We start from the raw sequence: 7,048 nt of genomic DNA, 5'->3' as shown, positions 1-7,048 counted from the left end.
ACCTCCAACTCCTGGGCTCAAGCGAGTCTCCTGCCTCAGCCTCCCAAGTAGCTGGGACCACAGGCGCCTGCCACAACGCCCAGCTATTTTTTTTGGTTGCAGCCATCATTGTTGTTTGGCGGGCGGGGCTGGATTCGAACCCACCACCTTAGGTCTATGTGGCTGGAGCCTTAGCCACTTGAGCCACAGGCACCAAGCCGATAAACTGTTGAAGGCCCAGAGCATTTTATTTTTATTATTTTTAAGGTTTGTTCCCTCCAAATTGTAAGAACATTGAAACTAAAGTTCTCATTTTTTGTTTACCACCTAAAACAGAAGAGTGGGTGTGTAGTGATATCTCATTTGAGAGTGAGCCACAAACATTACACAGAATGTTATTCAACTTTGGGTTTTAAAAGTAACCCCAATACTATATTTTTAAAACCATGAAAAATATTTCTTTTTCTGTTCCTTTGGTAAATGGCAATATTATGTTTGAACGGGGAGAATCAAACCATATATCTTACCACTGAAAACTTACAAGTCATACCAGTTTCTCCAAAACTAAGCTTAGTGTAGTACAAAGTGAAATGCTTCATGTGAATTTTAAAACTTTCCTGTTGATGGAAGTTTGGTGGCTTATTACATCTGTTGTATAAACATTCTGATTTGTACATCCTTTGCTCACAGATATTTGTGCCCTTCAGATACCAGTCTTACTACGTAGTGCCAGAGGGTAAAATTCTTTAGGGTTAAAAAAAAAAGATTTCCACTTTCCTTACCTGGAAAGCTATCCTTTGTCTTCCTAGAGAAAATCCGCTCTTTTCTGATGTGAGCTTTTGGTTTAGAAGAGGGAGGCTAGGGTTCTGTCCTCTGTTAGCTGCTGAGCTGGGAGTCCCTCCAGATGTCTCCAGAATGGAACTTGTTTAGTTGCTGAGGATAAATGAGAGAAGGGAGTAAAGCAGACCTGCACCTCTGGTCCTAACTGTGAAGATTCAGTGCAGCGTGACATTTACTGAACATTGTGTGCTGCGGTGGAGGGAAGGATGGGGCTGAGTGATGGCAGAATAAAGTGAGTCCCTCCCTTCTCAAAATGGTCAACTAGCCTGTCTTCTAATTCAGACAAAGAACTTCATTTATCAAATGGGGTTAGGTGTATGTTCCTAGTTTACAGAGAAAGAATAATTTAATATCCTTTCTAAAAACAACTGAAAAAAGATTGCATTAAAACAGTTTTAGGAGAAATTAGCAAACACCCAACCATGTGCCTAAGTATAGAGCTAGATGCCAAGGAAATGTTGGTTCCTGCCCCAAGAGAGATTGCAGTCTAGTATAGATCAGTCTGTGCTTATGAAACAATTAGAAAACAATTGAATACAAACTATGTAGTACTGGGTGCCTGGAGAAAGTTTCAAATGGTAGCCACCAGACAGTGAACCTGTGCTCATTTCCACAGCACATACACTAAGAAAACCAGACCGCGTGGTTTCCCAGTACACGGTCCAGGGAGAGGATCCTGGTAAACTTACCGCTGAGAGTAGATGGGGAGGGGGAAGAATAAGCTGAGTTAAGATTTTTCCAGGGACTTAAAGTCCCTTGTAGTTTATTATGTATTTCATATATAGGACTATGCGAGATGGCCTTTGCACAAATTTCGTGTTTAGAGAATGGAGTTTTCTTGGCACCAGTGCGTCTTCTTCAACAACTGAGTGGATGTTAACCTTTCATCTTCATCCTGTTTGCAGTCAGCTTTCCTTTTAATATGAGGGTTTCCTCTGGTCTCAGCCAGAGTTCCCGTGTCAGTGGCAGTGGCAGTGCCAACTCTCCCGGGGTGCCCCGTGGCACTGTTGGTGAGTGGGAGGATGGCTTGGGGGGGGTGTCAGGCAGATGGGGGGCCCTGGGGGGCCCTGGGGGGCCCATGTGAGGGGAATTAGGAGCTAGGAGTCTGGAACGGAGGGGGCGTCCATCTGGGAAGCAGGAATATTGGTGCTCTCTGGCTAGGTTTTGGATTTGATTTAGCTCTTTTAATGAATTGCTCACATTTCACATATTCAGCATTAATTTTCTGTTCATACACCTGACAAAATGGGTATTTTTTTTTAAAGGTTGTTAACTAAAATCCCAACTGTTACTATTCTGATGAGCCAAGAAAAGTATGGAGATGGGGGACACAAAAAACAGGGAATTCACCCAGAGCGGGTAAATTATGGAGACCAAAATGTTACAATACTTGGGGTTCTCTGTGGAGTTGGTAGGGAATGAGGGGCAAAGAGGAAACTGGCTTTTGGCAGAGCTGAGCGAAGGAGGAGTACAGGTAGCCGAGTGGTTTGCCGTTATTTGCTTAATTGGTCTTAAGGCAAGTCTCTTTTTTTTTTTTGAGACAGCCTCAAGCTATCCACCAGGGTAGAGTGCTATGGCATCACAGCTCACAGCAAGCTCCAACTCCTGGGCTCAAGCGAGTCTCCTGCCTCAGCCTCCCAAGTAGCTGGGACCACAGGCGCCCGCCACAGCGCCTGGCTATTTTTTGGTTGCAGCCGTCATTGTTATTTGGTGGGCCCGGGCTGGATTCGAACCTGCCACCCTAGGTGTATGTGGCTGGCGCCCCAGCCACCTGAGCCACAGGCACTGAGCCTTAAGGCAAGTCTCTTCCTGGCACTTTTAGTGTAAGGATGGTTGAGTTTTGTACCACCATCCTCCTCCAGTTCTATAAAAAGAGTATTTTTAAAAATGACCCCAAATAGGAAAGTCATCTTTTCTTTTTTGGTGGGGAAGAGGTCCTTCTAATCTGGGGTCCTTATGCTACTCTCATGGGAAATACTTGGTTGTATATTTTAGTTGGTGCCCTAAAGAATGATACGTCTTTTTTGGGATAAGTCATTCTCACAGTTAAAACTTATTTTTCCCCTAAGATCCTAAAGGGAAAAATTACTAAAAGGTCAATATTCTGACTAAATCGGGGCCTGGACCACAAAATATGCACTGGGTTTCCTCTGGGAATGTCAGCCTTAGTTGTGTGTCATGTGGGGGATGTCTAGCCATGTGAAGTAACCACTGAGGGCAGGGCCAGAGCTCCAGGGTGCACATGGACACCTTCCAGCTGTAGAGCTGTCACATCAGAGATGGCCCTGTCCAGTTGGAAGGCTGAGACTGCTTTATATCCCTCTCTTTTGTCTAGAGGTAACAAATGAGCCATGAGCCATGGCATTTCTATGCGAGAGTTCATGACACACGACCCTGAGGCCGGCGTGTGGGCTGGACATGAGGGGAAGTGTGCCTGGATACAGGTTTTAGATACAGGATTTATTTTATAGATAGGCCTTTTATTGAAAGGGAGAAATGGAATAAGCAGAGATATGTATACCAAATTGTATACTGAATTTAGAATATCAGGAATTTATTTATGGAGACAGAGTTTCGTGTCACCCTTGGTAGAGTGCCACAGTGTCACTGCTCACAGCAACCTCAAATTCTTGGGCTCAAGTGATTTTCTTGCCTTGGCCTCCTGAGTGGCTGGGACTACAGGTGCCCGCCACAATGCCTGGCTATTTTTTGAGATAGGGTCTTGCTTTTGCTCAAGCTGGTCTCAAACGCCTGACCTCAAGCCATCCGCCCGACTCGGCCTCCCAGAATGGTGGGATTACAGGTATGAGTCACCCTGCCTGGCCTAGAATATTAGAACTAATATAGAGCTAAACATGCAGCCCTTTCATTCTGTAAATTAAGTTTTCGGGGGTGGGGTGTTTGGGGAGGGAGTGACATTGCTACACTTTGCTAAAAGTTGTAGTTGGTATCAGATCCAGAACCAGAATCACCAGTTCTTTGGTCTTTCTACTTTGATATGTTTGGTGATCGTGTGGTGGTGAGATACTATGTATTTTGACTAGATGACTTGAGACTTTGTCATCTGTGCTGAACCTACAGAAGGGCCTGGAGGAATACATTTGATTTCATTCCTGTATGTTTCTCAACTCCAGAATTTCTTTCATCCTTTCTCCTTATTTCCTTTTTATCCATTCAAAACTTTGGTATTAAATCTCTACTGGGTGCCAGGCACTATATTAGTTAGGACCACCAGGTAGTGTAGCTGAGATTGAGCTAGACAGGTCCCCACTCTCACAGACCTTCTGTTCTGGTCAGGTGCATTGGTAATTGAAATATAAACAAAAATTCCAGGCTTTGATAAGAGTGCTGCAGGAAGTAAGGAGAGAGACAAGAAAGAAAACCACCAGAGGAGGCCACTTAGAAAGGGGTGGTCAGCACAGGCCCTTTGTGGAGGAGGCTTTCACGGAGACTGGAGGACCCTGGAGGACAAGCATGTATCATCCAGGCAGAGGCAACAAGGAGTGCAAAGGCCTGAGTTGGGAAAGGAATGGCTTCTCCAGGACAGAAACAGGGCAGAAATGACTGGAGCCCTGAGTGGAGGGGAGGGTGTGAGACTCATCAAAGGCACGCGCAGGAGTGAGACCAAGCAAAGCCTGCTAGGCTGTGGGAAGACATCCATCCGGGTGTTATGTAAGTGTGCATGGAGAGATTTGAGCCAGCAAGTAACATGTCTTTCTTTTTTGAAAATAATCCCCCTGGCTCCTAGGTGGAAAATGGATTAGAGGGTAGGGTGGATGCAGGGAGACCTGTTAGGAGGTGAGAGGCTGGTGTCTTGGAGTAGGACAGTAGCTATGGGCATGGTGAGATGTGGATGCGTGGGATATATTTGGTGGGGAAATGATGAGTCTTTGCGATTGGAGATGGGAGTGGCCTAAAGTAAGGGAAAGTGAGGCATCATAAAAGACCTGTTAGGCCTTTTATTTGAAAGGTGGCATGAAACCAGCTACTGAGATGGAGACAACCAGGAAAACAAAGAGATCTGGTGCAGTCAATATTAAGGTTGTATATTAAATTTGACATGCAGTAATGTACATGCAGGTAGAGAGACAAGTCAGCAGTAATAAACACCAACCCAACTTTGGGAAAAAACATCAGGACTAGCAGTAATGAATTAGGGATTTCTTTGTATGTTGTAGGAATTTAAAGCTTTAGAATTGAGCAGGTGCATGCAGGACACCTCATACAGTCTCTCTCCTTTCGCCTTCCAGAGAAGTCTGGCTTTGAGTCCTGATTTTTGATGGATTTGTGCAAAACAACTGTCCTTTTCCTTGTGGCTTCTCATGACATCATGCAGGAATATTTTGTTACCAAATGCTTGCATCTAATTTCTAAGACCCAAGTGTTACCTGCAGCTGTGAATTTGTTGCCGAGCCACTTTCATTCATTGCAGCTCTAAGTCTTGCTTGGGTTTTTGATAAACTGGCACCCTAACGACTGTGTAAAGTACCCCCCAGTGGAAAACTGTGTGACAGTGACTAACTTTGCGTTCTCATGTGCATTCTTTCCTACTTCCATAGTTAGCTGGCCTGTTATCTTAAACCTCAAGAAGAGGGACTTCCCTCTTATACAGTGATCCAAACTGGTGGTTTGCTTGTGTGTGTACAACGTGCACATCCCACTGGTGCACCACGCACAGTAGCTCAGTTGCTCACAGGTACATCAGCAAGTTGGCAACTTTTAACCAAAACATCTTGAGCACCTTTTGTATGCTAGGGTTGGGGTTATGATGATGGGCAAAGCCCGATGATTCTGTTCTCTTGGACATTAATTGTCCAGTTAGAAACTAATATTATTCACATAATCACTCAGATCAGGGTGAAAGAAGTTTAACAAGTGCTGTAAGGGAAACTACGAGCTATTAGAAGGACAGTAAGAGGGGATCATGACTTAGAGCTAAGGAGCTCAGGGAAGTGGCTCTAAGGAAGCTCTGTGGGGGTGAGCTCTGAAGGTGAGCAGGACTGACTGTGGTGAGGGGGTCTGGGGTAAGCAGCATTGGTATTCCAGCCCAAGGGAACAGTGTGTGCTCTGAAAGTCTGGAGACCTGCAAGAAGTCCTCTTGGGTTGTGAGCCCAGTACCACAGATCAAAGGGACTTTTTCATTCATTCTGAAACTTGGCAGCACATCAGAATCACCTAGGGAAAGCCTATTGAAAGTACAAATTGTTATTTGTTAGATTCCCAGACCCCTGCCCTAGGTGGGCTAAGGAATCTGTAACTGTGATTCTCATGAAGTTTGTTCTGTAGCCTGGAAATGAAAACTGTTTCAGAAGAACTGATAGGCTACAAGGAGTTAGAGAGGGGTTCTTTCCTGGTGGCTCAGGCAGCCCCCATGTGTATCTCTGGCTCAAGATCTGCTGACTCAGTGGGGCCTTTTAGTCCTTAGGATGTCAGAGAAACTTCAGGGAGAAACACGTGATGGGGGTGTCCCCAAGACTGCCCTCCTCCTCTTCTCCACAGCTCATGTTTTCCTTTTTTTTTTTGTCCCCAACATTTTCGAGCTTATAGGGAAAGTAGAAGATTCTAATGCTATCTTATCTAGCTTCTCAGTTTCTGTTTTCTAATATATATATATATTTTTTCTAATATATATATTTTTTAACAGTAACTCTATTATAACAAATTTAGATTATGTTCCATGAGCTAGAGCACAAGTCAGCTTGGGTAGACCCACGTGACTTAAATATTTGTTAGGAAATCAGTGGCAAAGCAAGGTCATCTGTGTGCAGATTTCCCTGCTGGTGCTGGGCGTCTGGAGCAGAAGACTTCCCAACCACCTGAAGAAAGCACAGAGTGAGTCACCTGCATCATTAGGGGCTAGCCCAGTTATAAATTTGAAAAGATCTAAATGTAGAAGTTTAAAAATGAAGCTGGCTGCAGCAAGTGCCTGTAGTTGCTGCTATTTTGGGGATGAAGGTGGAAAATGGCTTGAGGGTAGGAGTTTGAGACCAGCCTGGGCAACATAGTGAGACCCTGCCTATGGGAAAAAACAAAACAAAATTTTTTAAAGAATAGTGAATGACTGACAGGTCCTTTAGTACAGAAGCTACAGACAGGCAGCTGAGGGGTGAATTGGGCCCACAGATTATTTGGTTTCGCCTGTATAATGTGTTTTGGCTTTCCTTTGAGCCAATATTTACAGACTGGAGAATTTGGGTAAAAAATCAGATTATTTGTTTTATCAGAAACC

At 44.5% G+C, this 7,048-nt stretch overlaps 1 protein-coding gene across 1 annotated transcript in view; it reads left to right on the top strand.

Moving 5' to 3' along the window:
* Positions 1–7,048, top strand: part of AFF1 (AF4/FMR2 family member 1) — a 199,331-nt gene that overhangs the window by 111,027 nt on the left and 81,256 nt on the right. The window lies entirely within an intron of this gene.

This window comes from Otolemur garnettii, unplaced genomic scaffold (genome assembly GCF_000181295.1).
Source record: "Otolemur garnettii isolate 467f Iridium unplaced genomic scaffold, OtoGar3 scaffold00039, whole genome shotgun sequence".
NCBI lineage: Eukaryota > Metazoa > Chordata > Mammalia > Primates > Galagidae > Otolemur > Otolemur garnettii.
Note: the sequence above shows the minus strand (reverse complement) of the source record. Positions and strands in the feature narration are given on the sequence as shown.